This window comes from Citrus clementina, unplaced genomic scaffold, assembly GCF_000493195.1.
Source record: "Citrus clementina cultivar Clemenules unplaced genomic scaffold, Citrus_clementina_v1.0 scaffold_7, whole genome shotgun sequence".
NCBI lineage: Eukaryota > Viridiplantae > Streptophyta > Magnoliopsida > Sapindales > Rutaceae > Citrus > Citrus x clementina.
In genome coordinates, this window is record NW_006262075.1 from 17,605,391 (window position 1) to 17,622,599 (window position 17,209).

Below are 17,209 nucleotides of genomic sequence, written 5' to 3' on the forward strand. Positions count from 1 at the left end.
GTAGGAAGTTTAATAAGTCAAATAAGCACAGTTATATGAGAACATGAAGTCAAATAAGCACGATTGCTGGAGAGTATGATTGCAAGAGAGTATAGCTACAACATGATAGTGCTCAGTAGGAAGCTTAATAAGTCAATTAAGCACAACTACAAGAGAGCACAAGAGCATGAGCTCATAGGAAGCTTAATAAGTCAAATAAACACATATACATGAGAACATGAAGTCAAATAAGCATGATTGTAAGAGAGCATAGTTACAACATGATAGCACAACTAAATATGACTATAGATAGGCGATTTATAGTTCGGTTCTGATCTTGAAATTGATCAATTTTAAATAATATGAACCAAAATTGAATCGAACTTTAGAACCGAACCAAACCAAACCGAACTAATTATTTCGATTTGGTTAGGTTCAAAATTTTTGGTTGGATTCTAAATTTATACGGATTTATAATTTGTTGTTTTAACACCATGACTTCCTGCCGAAAAGTTCATCCCAACTTATGGCTCATTTCCCTCATGCAATCCCTCATCTTCCTCACCCACTACCATAAACAAAGTACAAAACAGTTTCAACGACAGAACTAAGATCACATCCAGACAAATCCTTAAGCCCATAAAAAAATGCAGAAAATAAATTAACCATTGAATGACCTTTCCAAATTTGACCCAAGAATCTTTATCAAATAGCATCAACATCGAACAGAGAATCACACAATTATTAGTCCCCAATCTCTAAAATCAAGTGCAAAATTTTGCAATTCTTTTATCCAATAATATAACCAGAGGACAAAACCCGAACATAGGCAAGAACCGATAGTAACAGCTGGCGTCTGGCGACGATAAGCTCCCAATCTTATAATTTGATGTGTATATTAAACCATCATGTGTTTAAGGACAAATGTTACAATATTCACAATTCACTATAGATAAGATCGGATGTCACGTAAACAAAATTGGGCAATTATTAAATATATCAAAGAATCCACTACGGATGACAAAATGGCCCAACTCAACTCGAGACCTGGTTGATCTGGCCTAAATCAGCAGGGCATTGGCTCGAATTTTAAAGCCAAGGATTGAGTTAGGACTCAAGAATTTTAGGCATTATCATGTCCGAGTTAGGGTTAGGGCTTTACCAAAAAGCCCAAGTTGAGCCTTGTGCCTGAGTATTAATTAAAATAAAATTTAAAAATTCTAAAAACACTTCAAAAAGTATAAATACACCCTCTTCTTATATATAAAAACTATAAAACACCTTTAAAATTTTTAAATACACCCTCTTATATATAGAAACTCTAAAAACACACTCGAAAAGTCTAAACACACCCCCTTCTTATAAAATAAAAAAAATATAATATATAAAACTAAGTCCCTAACATTGAACTTCGTCTCATTCCTTCTCTTTTCTCAAAACGCCACCCAGCAGCTAGCAGTCCAGCACTTACCAATTCATAGCCGAATGCCACCCACCGGCCACAATAGCCAAGCTAAACTACAAATATCATAGCCACCATAATTTGAAAGTCGTTTCAAATTTTAAAAAGAAAATCTAAAAAAGAGGGAGAGAAAATATTTCTTAGCATTTTCAATTAGACCTTACTGAAACATCATCTGGAACACTTCCTCAGTATTATTTTCTCTCTTTAACTAACTTTTTAAATTAGAAATGCTAAGAAATATGAGCAAAAACTATACCTATTTTTTATTCAAAAAAATTAAACAAAGTAATTACGGGGTTCAGATAAAGCCGGAGCCCGACCCAACTAAGCAAAAATTGGGCTTCTGAAAGGTTAGGATACTATAAATCATATAGAGGGTCGGGTCAGGACATGGCCGTAAGGAAAAAATCCAACTTTGTCTTCCTTTTTCCTTTTTCAAACGTCTAAGAACGGCAAGATGCCGCCAATGCTAATTGTTTGGGCTATTATTTTCCTTGACAGATAGGACAAACCCTGATACCGAAGGGTGCGTTTGGTATTATTTTTTACATAGTATTTTTTATTTATTTTGTTTTATAGAATAAGAATGATTAGCTTTTGATAAAAATAAAAACATATTTGGTAGTTTTTTTTTTAAACTAATGTCTCAAAATGAAAACTGTAAAAATGCATTTGGTAGTTTGTCTGGAAAAATAAAAATAATGAAGACCTATTTGGTATATATTTTAAAAAAAATTATATTTCAATAATTACATTATAATAATATATGAATCTAGTTTTAATATGATTAAAAAATAAAAATTTAGTCAAAATTTAAGAAAAATATCATCTTTTGATTTTGTAAATCTCTTAAGTTTTGAAAGAAATTAATTTTGTATTTACATGATTTATGAGAATTTTAGTTGCTTTTGGTTCCTTTCTCGGGTGCCAGCAGATACTTTACGCTGAGTTCATGGCTGTGTGTGAGGGGTTGGAACTTGCTGCTCAACTGGGTTATCTTGTGCTTGAGGTGGAGTCGCATTCAGCTACAATTATCCTTGGATCCATTCTCGAGGTCCTGTTTGTTGCGATCATGCTTACTTGTTGTGTCTGGTGTGCTTTTTCACATCCTCTTCACCTATCCTAGTTAGGCATGTGTTTCGTGAGGTTACTGTTACTGTTGATTTTTTGGCCAATTAGGCATGTTCTCAACGTGTTAGTAGGCGGTTTTCTTCTCCCTAAAATCACCCCACTAGCTTATCTGGTATTCTCCATTTAAATGTTAAGGCTAAAACACTATACGTTAACATATATGTTTTCATAATGTTGATTTTGATGATAACAAACAAGATTAAGAATGATTAAGTTTTTAAAAGCTAAAATTATTTTAAATAAATCATTATTTTCATAATATAAATATTTTATATTTAATGGAAAAATGATTTTATGAAATTAGTTGTTTTTCATATTTATGGTTTAATTGAAAGAGTTTTGAAAACTTTGAAATCAACAAGTATTGCTTGAAATTTTGGAGAAGGATTTATTTGAAAAGTATTCATAGCATTTTGGGCCATATCATAATTTTAGAAAGTTTTGGGAATAGTAAGTATTATTTAAAAATTCTAAAATTGGACCTATTTATAAAATTTATAACATTTTGGGCCATAGTACAGTTATATAAAGTTTTGGGGTCAAACTGTCATTTTATAAAATAATTCACTGTAGCAGTTACTGTAGAAAACGGCGATCCGACATCTTGATAACGGCTCGCCGACATCGAACAGAATTGAAGATTAGCCTCTGGGCACTAACGGTGATCCGACATCTAGATAACGGCAATCCGACAATTTGAAAATCCAGCCCAACGGTCATGTTGACCAGTCAAACGGTGATCCGACATCTAGTTAACGGCGATATGACAGTGAGCAGAAAGTCAATAACGGCTAGTTTTCAGCTTCAACTATAAATAAGCTCAATTCAATTCAAACAAAATAGAGATCACAATATTATCATTGAGCCTATATTCGAGAATACAATCTTCAAAGAGCTTTAAACACATTCATTCTTCATCTATTCACACATTGAGCATTGATTTGTAATCTTAAATATTGTGTGAGAGAAAAACAATTTGTAATCTTTTGTTTTGAGTGATTGTAAGTGTTGGGATACACTTGGGTTAAGAGATTGGGGATAATCTCTTGTTGTGAAGGTCCATTAACACCTTGGAAGTCAATTGTAAGCATTTGAAGTCTTGGAGGCTTGCTTAGTGAAATCCTCAAGCCCGGTGAGCTTGGAGGCGTGGACGTAGGCAGTGATTGCCGAACCACGTAAAAATCATTGTGTTTGCTCCCTCTTCCCTTATCTTTTTATATTATGATTGATTTATTTGTTATTGCTTTATATTAGTTTTGGATTTGCATTGAGTTTTGTTTTAAAATTGAATAATTTTTAATATCCCAATTCACCCCCCTCTTGGGTTGCCTGGGTAGTATTTCACTATATTCATCATGCGCAATTTAGAAAGCTTACCTCCTGCCATAGTTATCAGATTCAATTGTACACAACCTTTCTTCTGGAATGCAAACAAAACCAACGAAAACAAGCGATGTTTCGTACTCAGAATTTTATAGTCTATCCAAAGAATTTTATAGTCTATCCAACACTTAATTCCTGAGAGTAGATGGTATACACAAGCTCTGTTGTTAGACTAGGGATCCCAAATATTGTTTTTTTGAAAAATCTTGACCGTAAATCATCTCCCATCAAGAAGACATGTTTAAATAAAAGAGGAAGTGATGAGTCGTTATCCCCTTGATTTTAGTCAACCACTCGTAACGTGTATGAGAGATATTAGGGAGAGTTGTTTTATCTTTATTCAAATTTTAAACCAAAACCAACGTTTTAAAATTAAACTAAATAAAGATAAATATCAATTTAAATTAGAAAACTAATAATTAAAATAAATTAGATGGCCATATTATACATGTATTGAAAAAGTGTCTAACATTCTCCCACTTGGTCATCTGATTATAACTCACAATATCTCTCTTTAAACAAAATTAACCATATACTCAAACCAGAAGTTGAAAACATGAATCATGACGACAAGTCCTTTAAAATAAAGTATTGTCTTCTATGTATTACAATGTAATTTTCTCCTGGAAAGAATACTTTATGTGGTATATGCTTTATAAATGAGCTTCCAAACGCTCATTTAGGGTCCTCACTGAATTCAAATATCTATATTGCCATTTTCCAAACAAAATGTATACAAACTATCAGAGATGACATATTTTGAAAACTTTTGGAGTAAATTGAATAAATTGCAATAAAAAAGGTATCTCAATTAAATTAATATGATCATATAACTGAAGTGAGTCCCATACATACTACATGTTCTTTATACAAACTTGGTGGCAATCATTTCGTCAAAGGATCCGCAATCATCAATTGGTGTTGATGTGTTTTATAACCACCTTTTGTGACTTAACATGTTCCCTAATAGCTAAGTACTTAATGTCGATATGCTTGCTTCGACTTCCACTTTTGTTATTATTAGCTAAAAACATTGCATCAGAATTATCACAATAAATCTTCAGTGGTATAGAAATATAATCAACAATCTCTAGTCCATAAATAAAACTCCTCAGCCAAATAGCTTGTGTCATCACTTCAAAACAAGATACAAACTCTGCCTCTGTAGTTGAAGTAGCAATAAGTGATTGTTTTGCACTTCTCCAAAAAATGGCTCCTTCTGCTAGTAAGAAGACATATCCCGAAGTTGTTTCTAGTGTCAGAACAGGCAGCAAAATCAGAGTCTGAATACCCAATCACTTCCAAATGATCAGATCTTCTATACGTAAGCATATAGTCTTTTGTCCCTTGAAGATATCGCAATGCTTTCTTTGCAGCTCTCCAGTGATCCAAACCTGGATTACTCTGGTATCTTCCTAACATCCCTACTACATATGCAATGTCAGGTCTTGTACAGACCTGAGCATATATTAAGCTTCCAACTACTGAAGTGTAAGGAATGTTAGTCATCTATTCCCTTTGCAATTTATTCTATGGGCATTATTTTAGACTGAATTTGTCACCTTTGACAATAGGTGCCACACTAGGTGAACAATTCTTTATACGAAATCTCTCTAGTACCTTAATGATATAGGTTTCTTGAGATAGTCCTAACATGCCTTGGGATCTATCTCTTTGAATTTTTATGCCAATGACATAAGAAACTTCACCCATATATTTCATGTCAAACTGTTGTGAGAGAAATCGTTTGACCTCATGAAGCAAGCCCAAATCACTTGATGCAAGTAAAATATCATCTACATATAGGACTAAAAAGATAAATTTGCTCCCACTGATCTTATGGTAAATACATTTATCTATAATGTTCTCCGTTAAACCAAATGAAGAAATTACATTATGGAATTTTAAATACTATTGTCGAGAAGCCTGTTTTAATCCATATATAGATTTCTTGAGTTTACAAACCAAGCGATATTTTCCCTCTGAGATGAACCCTTTAGGTTATCTCATATAAACCTCTTCCTCTAAATCTCCATTGAGGAACGTTGTTTTCACATCCTTTTGATGTAGCTCTATGTCAAAATGGGCTACTAATGCCATGATTATCCTAAAAGAATCCTTCTTAGAAACTGGAGAAAATGTGTCATGATAATCAATTCCTTCTTGTTGAGTGAATCATTTGGCTACAAGTCTTACTTTATATCTTTCGATATTGCCTAAAGAATCTCTTTTGGTTTTGAAAACCCATTTACAACCAATAGCTTTTGCTTCTTTAGGCAATTCAACAAGATCCCAAACTTGGTTATTAGTCATAGAATCCATCTCATCCTTCATGGAATTGTACCATAAAATGGATTTACTACTACACGTAGCTTGTGAAAATGAGATAGGGTCATCTTCAGCACCAATATCAACATTAGATTCTTGTAGATACACCACATAATCAGAAGGAATTGCTAGTTTCTTTTTCCTTGTGGATCTCCTTAATGCTATATCAGCATCCTCTTGAGGAAGTTACTGAATAGCTAGATCTTTAGGAATATTCTCTTCATGGTGAGGCTCTTCAGTGGCTGGTTGTGGAAATTGCTTAACTACAACTAAATAATTTGAAGTATCATGAGTAGTTTTTGAACTTTGATCTTCCTAAAAAATTATGTTTCGAGGTTGACTACTCCCACTAATCCCATCATTCTCTATAAACCTAGCATTCTTAGCTTCTACAACTTTAGAAGCATGGGATGAACAATAAAATCTATATTCCTTAGACCTTTCTGCATAGCCAATGAAAAACCCACTGACTGTCCTTGGGTCTAACTTTTTCTCTTGTAGATTGTACACCCTAACTTCAGCGGGACAACCTCATTCTCGTACATGTCTTAAACTAGGCTTCCAACCTTTCCATAACTTAAAAGGAGTTTTAGGAACAGCCTTAGTTGGAACTCTATTTAATACATATACAGCAGTTTTTAAGGCTTCACTCTACAAGGATAACAGGAGATTGGAGTTGCTAATCATACTATGAACCATGTCCATTAATGTTTGGTTTCGTCTTTCAGCTACGCCATTCTGATATGGTGAGCCTAGCATTGTATATTGAGTAACAATACCATTTTCTTCAAGAAACACTACAAGAAAAATCACTTTTAGTAGCATTATGTAATAGCATTTTATTACAAAATGCTATAAAATGTCAATTTTTTATTACACAATATAAAAAATGCTATAATTAAATATCTAAGTGATAACATTTTACTTTTTATAGCATTTTATATTTCATTAATAGCATTTTTTTAAATGTCATATATTACATTAACAAACGTAGCTCTTTTAAAATGCTACGAAAAAACACACCTTTGTAACATTTAAAAAATATTGCGAAAAGAAAAAAATAAGTAAATAAATCTACCGCCAAGATTAGAAACACGCGGGCACTCTCTTTTCCCAAAATTTAATATTATAATAGGACATCTAAAGCCTACGTCCCTTCTTTTTCTGTCTTTCTCTAGATTCCGCCTAAAATCCCCTGCTTTTGTCAATTTCTTTTGTTTGCCTGATTTTATAACCTTTTTTTTTTAACAAGCTTGTGAACCTATGGCATTCAGTCTCCTAACTGCTTACAAAGTACTAAAGATAAGAACTATGAAACTATCCAGCTAGTTCTTTGCTAGTTGGAATTACAGGCACAAGAAAATTCCCAAATGGTGAATAAAAAATTTTGAAGTTTCCGGTGCAGCCCTCTTGTTGTGCTTGTGCTACTGTAAAATTTTTTGCTTGTTGAATCCTCACATTAATTTCACTAGTTTGTGCCACTGGAACTATTGTATGACTTGTTGATGGTACATCTCTAGCTTTATCTGCGGTAAATGAAGAGACAATCCGGCGGGGGGGGGGGGGGGGACTGATTGATCTTTCTCCTCTTGGGTTCAGCTGCCGTTTTTGCCATTGGCTTCGGCGGCCAAGAACGGCGCCGATCGATGGTAAATGATGATCCCCTTGCCTGATTTTATAACTTAAGTAGCTAGATCTCTCAAAATCAAAAAGTTATGATCCTTAATTCTTTATTGTCTCAAGGCTTGTTGTTGTTGGGTCTTCCCTCAAATCTTTCACATGAATATTTACATGTAAGCTTTAATTTTTTAATTTAATTTACCGAATTTAGGGTTTTCAATTGTCACTAGGATTTCTTATGTTGATTCCATTTTATATGGAGCAATTTCTTATATGTTTGGTTCATTTATTTTTCTTACATTTAGAAGTAATATATCAAAAACTATGAAAATTCTCATTTATGCCTTAACAATCCGAAATTTTGTATATCGATCACATAATAGGTTTTTTTCATCTTAATTATTTATTTTTAGTTAGTAAATATTTCTTTAGGGAGGGTGATTAGAGAATCATTCTATCGGTTTCCAGCTAGACAGTGCATATAGCTAAAGTTTTACATCAATATTGTGATGTTGTGAAAGAAAGAAATGAGTTAATTGATGTGCAGTTTCTAAAAACTTGGCACTACAACTTCTGTGTAGTTTCTAAGTTTGAGAATATGTACTGATTTAATTAGAACTTGCAGATCTTTAACAGCCAGAATTTTCTCCTGAGCTACAACATTTATGGGTTGCATTGACATTTTAAAAGAGGGAAGACTTTAATTGAGGTAGATCTTTATGATGTCTCATTATTTGTGGACTTTCCTTTACTAATTTCAGTTTTGTTGTTTTTGTTGGTTGTATTGTTGATTCTGTTGTTTTGTCATTTTTTTTATTGAGTTGATTTTATTTCTTATATACTAATATCAATCCCTCTTGTCTGGTTAGGGTAATGGTTGTTGTTGCATTTTTCCAACCAATTGATGCTTAAGTGAGATCCATAAGTGAAGATTTATCTTGCCGAATTTAGTCTCATGCACATGGTTTTCTTTTTGTTTTGTTTAAATGAAGATTTAAATTAATCTAAATTTGTTTGTTCTTGGTAGTGTTTGGGTTTTATTTGTTAAGCTAGAAAACTTGAATTTAACTTATTAAAGTGGTCATTAGACACAAACAAGATTATCAATAAGCCCATATTGCTTGGTTATTTAGATTGTGCCCGTACAAAAGGACTAGATGCTGAAAGTTCTCAAAAGTCTCTCAAAATTCGTGATAGCCTCATGTTTTGTTTATATGATCAGCATTAATACATAATTCTTGTAGGTTAAATTGAATGCACTAGTACTAAAAAAAAGAAGAAAAAATTGTTGCATAAGGCGATATTTAATTGATACAAAGGCATGAATAAGTTATCATAATTGCTCCTTACATTTGTGTAGTTCGCTCATATTCTTAAATTTATGTCTAACATAGGTACAAACTCCTGCAGAAGATTAATTGGGTAGATGGAATGTGAAGAAAAATAAAATGGCTTCCAAGCGAATTACAAAATAAAGTTATAGAATTTCTTTATTGGTGTTTGAGTTGATTTATTACATTTGATTTTCATTTTGTACTAGGTATTGCTATTTTTATCCTTTTGCCATCTACTTATTATATCCTTAATGACCTAGCATTTATGGATTGTATGTCAAAGTTAATGGCTTGGATGAATGTAAGTGTGATTTGAAGTTAAGTACACTTTAATTTTTCTAATTTACTTATATGGGAAAAGTTTGTTAAGGAGGCATTATTTTGTTTCTTTTTTATTAACAGAATAAAATTCTTATTTATTTTTAAATTCATAATGCAGGTGATCAAGGATATTCTGCAAAAATGTATTGAAGAGTGAGGACAAATTGAAGATAATATCTAATATTTTGTTTAAAGGTACCTCACTAGAAAGTATAGAAGTATGATAGTTGCATACTTATTTTTTGTAAATGTTGTAGTTGAAAGTTTAATATATGATTATGGATGTTTAAGTATTTTTATTTTATCAACGAATAATGTATAATTTCTTTTTCATCAAAGACTAAAATGATGTATTGAATTAATGAATTGAATGAAGAATAATTTCTTTTCAATCAATAGAATGACTAAAATGATTTATTGAATTCATGAATTGAATGAAGAGCATTGAAATGCTATGATAGCATGATGTTAATGTTTTTATAGCATTTTATAAAAGTTATGTTAGAGATTTGCAAGGGAACTGTACACGATTTGGTAGCGTTTTCTAAATGCTCTCTTTGAACAATGATAGCATTCACCTAAAGCGACGAAAGCTAATTGCATTACACTAATTCAATGCTATGTATCATAATTTGTGGCATGTAAAAAATGCTACTAATGTGTAATACTTTTAGTTACACCGGCTAACTTAGCATTGTTCAAAATGCTACCATTCATTTTTGGTAGCATTTTTCAGATGCTATCACATACTGTTTTTGTTGTAGTGAAACCTAGCAAAAGGACCTGGTTTTTGCCCTGATCCCGTGTATCGACCATAATATTCTCCACATCTATCTGATCTCACGATTTTGATTGGTTTCCCTAATTGTTTCTCTACTTCTGCTTTATATACTTTAAAAGCATCCAATGCTTCACCCTTATCATAAAGCAAGTAGAGATACATGTATCATGAATAATCATTAATAACTGAAATGAAATATCTCTGACCATTTAAGCACACTTCTGAAAATGGGCCACAAATGTCAGTCTGTATGATTTCTAAAATATATGAACTCCTCGTTGCACCTTTTTTGGTCTTATTGGTCTGATTTCCCTTAATGCAGTCCACACAAGTACCAAAATTAGTAAAGTCAAGAGTCTCAAGTACTCCATCATTTATTAACCTCTTAATTCTCTCAATGGAGATATGACCTAATCTCCTGTGCCACAACATGGAGGATTGCTCATTTAAGGCACTTCTCTTAACACCAATATTACCATGCATAGTCATAAGGTTAAAATCAAAAGTGGGGTTTAAATGAAGTTTAAACATACCATCATCTAAGATTCCATCACCAACAATAACAGAATCTTTTAACAAGTGAAAATATGTCCCAAGAAAATTAAAACCAAAACCAAAAGGTAAAAGTCTTGAAACTGAAACAAGGTTTCTAGAAAAAGGATGGAATGTAAAAGGTTTTATCAAGGTCTAGAACAAAGCCAGAATTAAGGACAAGTCTGTAGGTCCCAACAGCTTCAACACGTGAAAGCATCTTGTTTCCTGAATAGATGGCTCGTTCACTTTCCATCGGTTTCCTGTGGTTTAGGAAGCCCTGTATGGTATTGGAAATATGGATTGTTGAACCAGAGTTAATCCACCAAGTGTTATGAGAAACATGAACCATATTAGATTCGTAACACACAAGAGATATAAGATTACCTTTCTTTTCAAGCCATTTCTTATATTTGGGGCAAGCTTTCTTCATGTGTCCTTTCTTCTTGCAGAAAAAACACTTGATAGCGTTCTTATTAACCTGATTAAGAGGCGCTTTGCCTTTTCCTTTTCCCTTCTTGTCAGATTTCTTTCCAGCAGTCACTGTATGGGCACTTTCCATTCTCTCTTGATTCAACCTCCCTTCCTTTTGCACACATAAGGTCAAGAGTTCATTAATTGACCACTTTTCCTTATGTGTGTTATAAGAAATTTTGAAAGGTCCATATTCTTGAGGGAGTGAGTTGAGAATAAAGTGAAACAGAAATGACTAAAAAAACTCAATTTCTAGTGACTTGAGTCGAGCAACAATATCCCTTATTTCCATAATGTGCTCACGCACTCCTTTAGTGCCAATAAACTTCATGGATGACAATTTACTCATTAAGGTGCTTGCCATAGCCTTGTCAGATGTCTCAAATTGTTGCTCTATGGCATTGAGTTAATCTTTCACCTTATCACAATCTAGAATAAAGCCACAAATGATTTTCCCAACATGAGCCTTAATAAGCATCATGCTTAATCGATTGGATCGCTCCCATCATTCATATGATGCTTTCTTTTGTGGGGTACTTAATTCCGTAGGCACTGGCAGCTCATCCACTCGAAATGCTAAGTCAAGGTCATTGCACCCTAACGTTAGGAGAATTTTCTCCTTCCATTCATTAAAATTGTCACCACTCAGAAAAGGAATACCAGAAGTATCATTGTTTGGAACAGAGAAAGATTGAATAGCTACAAAAACAAACAAAGTACAAGCTTACAAAACATATTGAAGCATAAATTATAAGGAAAATTTACACATGTAAATAATTTCCAATAATTAAATAAATCAAAGCATCATTATAACTATCTTGTGGGCAAATTATAACATGCAACAGATTTATATCCATCTAATAAGACTAGCATTTTATTTATTATCTTGATAAATAGGCCTGTGGGCAGCTATTATAATTAAAATAAATAACTCACTATCTCATTCTAATTGAAACACAAATATAATAATTTCCCTGTGGGGTTAATTATTATGTTTTATTTTATCATCTGATGTCATTAAGAATTTATGTGACTAAATTTTCTTAATTTAGAGTGCTGTGGCTATCTCTCAATTAATCAATTGTAACAACTTTATAAATGACATCAAATTTATTCCAATATGCAAACAACATGCACACGGTAAATAATTAAGGCATGTGAATAATATATAATAAATTCCTTATAATCCAGAACTTACAGAGGTGATAATTTCACAAAACAGAAACTAGTATTATCACTTTCCATGGATTTATATCATCAAAGTACATGCCAAGGTTACCGAATATAATTTTAAGACACCCAACAATTCTTCACAGAACCAATAGCATGGAAATATGACATTTGTCATGCATTAGATTTCCAATCTTAATATTATTCTAGTTAAACAAATACAGGTGTCCTTTATCATTATTAATGCAATCCAAGAATACAACAAATATATTATATTCAATCATGCATGCATTTATTTACATATCATAATGTCACTAAAACTTAATTTAGTAAATCTACATATATAAGACAACCAACATGTCATCATCGTCATTAACCGAAAACCGAATGTAGACAATTGAATTAATTGAATTGATTGATTGAATTTCTATAATGACATGATAGAGTCAAACGAATTAATTAATTAATTATACTTATATCAATTATGCAGACAAGTCTCGAATAACCATTATTGCATAATTCCATTCATGCATTCCATATGAAAATACAACGGAAATTTTTCAGGCTATCCTGAAACTATATATCTATCACAGAATATCACACACTCATATTCAATATGTTATATCTCGCGTGCGAAACAATTATTCATATAATAATTAATCATGCTTTAAATTATTCAGATTCTAACATATAAGAATCGATAACTAGACTAGAAGCATGGCTCTGATACCAACTAAAAGACTATATTCATCATGCGCAAGTTAGAAAGCTTACCTCCTGCCATAGTTATCAAATTCAATTGTACACGACCTTTCTTCTGGAATGCAAACAAAACCAACGAAAACAAGCGATACTTCGTACTCAGAATTTTCTAGTCTATCCAACACTTAATTCTTGAGAGTAGATGGTATACACAGACTCTGTTGTTAGACTAGGGACCCTGAATATATTTTTTAAAAAAAAAAATCTTGACCGTAAGTTATCTCCCATCAAGAAGACATGTTTAAATAAAAGAGGAAGTGATGAGCCGTCATCCCCTTGATTTTAGTCAACCACCCGTAACGTGTATTAGAGATATTAGGGAGAGTTGTTTTATCTTTATTCAAATTTTAAACCAAAACCAACGTTTTAAAATTAAACTAAATAAAGATAAATATCAATTTAAATTAGAAAACTAATAATTAAAATAAATTAGATGGTCATATTATACACGTATTGAAAACGTGTCTAACAAAGGCTATTCCTCATGTCAGATGCTAGCATTGACAATTTTTTTTTGAGTAATGATACAGCCACAAACTCTTGTACAAATTTATTTTGTACAAACTGATGTGGCATGATAAGATTTGTTGAATTAAATATCACTTGGCCCACATGATTTGTTTTTATTAATTTATATTTTCATTCAACCAATAAATTAATGCCACGTCAGTTTATACAAGAGTTTGTGGTTGTATCAGTACTTTTTTTTTTGTTATTAAAGTGTTTTTTCATTTATTATGGAGGTTTTGGTTTATGTCCCATTTCTTATGTATACTTTTTAGTTTCTAATTTATGTTACAGGTAGGAATCGTGCCCAACCTCCACCTTCTGATGATTTTCATTAAAAAAAAATTACGTATATAATTATTATTTTTTTGGGAAGAAATATTACGTATATTAATTATAACAAAGTGGTTATATTATTAGTGGGGAGTGGGGAGGAAATGGTTTCGAAACTGTTACGTGGGACCATTTATGCAAGGTCACGTCAATGCAAAATGGCTTGTCTTTTTTTATTTATTATTATTTTTTTCTGGTAAAAACGCAAAAGATTGATCTAAAAATCCTGCAAAAATGAATTTGTAATTTTGATTTTCATGGTGTTGGACAAATCATTTTTATCGCCTTAGAAATCCCACATTTTTGTTTATGGTTTCATAATTTCTTTGTCTTATGTGTTTCCATTTGTAGCAAGTGGAGACCATTGTGTTCCTTTTTTTTTTTTCTTTTTAAAGAAAGTTTTTGATCTGAACTTTTGGAATATTAACTAGTACTCAAGGTCAACACAAAAGAACGAAAAAAAAAAAAAAAAAGGTGTGTGCGCTTTTGGTTCTCATGGGTCATGGGATTTTTTACTGTCGTGATAATAATTTATTAGAAAAAGGATAGTTACACTTAAATTTAGGAAAAGATATGAAGATATTCAACTTTTTTAATAAGAGACACTTTATTTATAGATAATAAATTAAAAATTTAACTTTAAAATATTTTGATAAATATAAATATAATTTAAATAGTTTAATTTATCTAGTAGACTAATAATATTAGAATTTTTTAGTATATGAAATAATTTTTAAAATGTAAATTATTATATTTATTTTAATAATATATTTATATTAATGATAAAAATTTTGAATAAATTTTTAGATGAAATAGATTTTATAATTAATCTCATGTATTAATAATCTTAAAATTAATTTATGTAATTTTGAAAATAATATATATATATATATATATATATATATATATATCAAATCTAATTGTTTTAGTATTTTCTTTTTTTGCTCTTCCGCTTATCTGGTAAAGTAAAATTTATTCTTTTTAACCTATCTGCTAAACAACCATAAAAGAAAAAAAAAATACTTATCGGATTAAAAGAAATGATACCTCTAATCTAATTTAAAATTAATAATTAAAGGGGGCACAAGATCTACCCATTAAATAATTAATAGCATTTCACATCAACAAGCCTCCATCGTGCTAACCAAGATTCTGTTGTCGTCAAAAAATAAATTATTTATCAAGCCATAAACACTAGTTTACCACCAACGCCGATATTCACACAAAGAAGGGCACCGTTTTGTGCAAAGTATAAAATGTCTCTATTAGTGCAAAGAGCACCTCACATACGCAACAGGCGCGCCCAAAGTTCACACGTCTGACTCTTTTCTTTCTCCCTCATTACACTGCTTTTCCTTTCTTTCTCATCGCAACTCTCTCTCTCGTCTTCAAGCTGCCAGCTGCTGCATAAGCTCCACCGCAGTAGCCGTTTTCTCCCGTCTCGACGCAGTTGCCTCATTTCCCAACAGTACAACAACAAGTCTCTTTGCTCTCATACCTTCACATACACAACTGTACTCTCATCCAATAAATCGATCTGTTAACATCAGTTGAGTTTTGAAGGTGGGTTATGAAGAAGTCATTCAAGGCGATCAAGCTTCACTCCAACTTCCAAAAGCTTGAATCTAGCAATAATGTCATCACTGAGCCTTTGTTGTTGTTGTTCTCGGCTTTTGTTCTCAACTTTACCATCTGTCTCTTCCATCAACTTTGCAGCCTCTTCAGCTTAGATATTTATGTATATTGGTCAAATTGTTCTAGTTTGTTTATCAAATTTATTGCCCACCATTGCCATAAAAAAAATTTAGAGTTTGTAACTTTGATGAAAATTGCCATGCTTGTCAGTTAAAGTGAAGCATTTTTTTTTTTTGTAATTTTTGTAGTGTTTAAAGCAATTAAGTAGTTTAATTAATTATTTTTCTTCCTCTTCTCGTGTTTGTTTTTAATTTGCTTCTTTGTGTTGCAATCCTCAGCAGGATACTTCTAGGATTAATTACAAAGTTAAATCTAAGTGGGCAGAAAAGATTAAGCAAAAGCACACAACTTAGTAAACAAATTAATTTCGTTCACAGCACCAAGTAATACAATCCAAAAAAAAGAAAGAAAAAAAAGCACTACCGCATTCTTCATTCTTGTAAAAAAACAAATACAATGCTATTTTGTGAAATCACTTCTAAAGAGTTGAATCACAGATGTGAGAGAAAGAGTCGTCGAATACTTCGAAACACTACTGTGATTATGTTGTGAGAAAAGGGACTGCTGCGGTTGAGCTTGTTGCAGCGGCTGGCAGCTCGGAGATGAGAGAAAAAGAGTTGTGATGAGGGAGAAAGGAAAGAGTCAGGCGTGTGAAGGTGATTGCTAGGTGCGTTTGTTGCGTGTGTGAGGTGTCCCATGCCTCAGAAGTCAGAAGAGATATTTCATACTTTGCACAAAACTCATTGTTTTGTGCAAAGCTTTGTGCACAACTTTGTGAGAACATCATTTTTCTGTTCGTTTACCACAAACCAAAAACAAAGATTGGATTATTTTAACTGAGTTGATCTTTTTAAGTTATTGGTTATATTTACGATTGTTCCGTTACAATACCTTTAATATTTTTTTATTATATTTCTCAAGATTTCATTTTTTTTTCATAATTCTTAAGATTTTAATTATAAGTTCTTTTTAATATTATTCTAAACACATGCATTACATTTCACAATTTTGATTGAGTAATAAAAAAAAAAACTCAAAACTGAAGAAGAGTATAATAAAATTTTATGACGTTTAAAAAATGCTCAAAGTAAAGCAATATAAGTGCATTATAATTAACAGGCAATTAGATTAAATAAAATAAAATAATTAAATAAATATAATTGGATTAAAGTAATTGGATTATATGAATATAATATAATTAAAGGATATTCAACTTATTAACTCAATTTTAAACAAAGAAAAAGAATATTCAGTTAATTAACCGGTTCATGTTTAACAGCAAAATGCCAAAATGAGGCAAAGACACCCATGATCAGTGGCCAAATTTTACTCCCCTCTATCCTTTATCTCACTCCATTCTGTATTAATGGCTTCTCTACTTATCTCAACCAAACA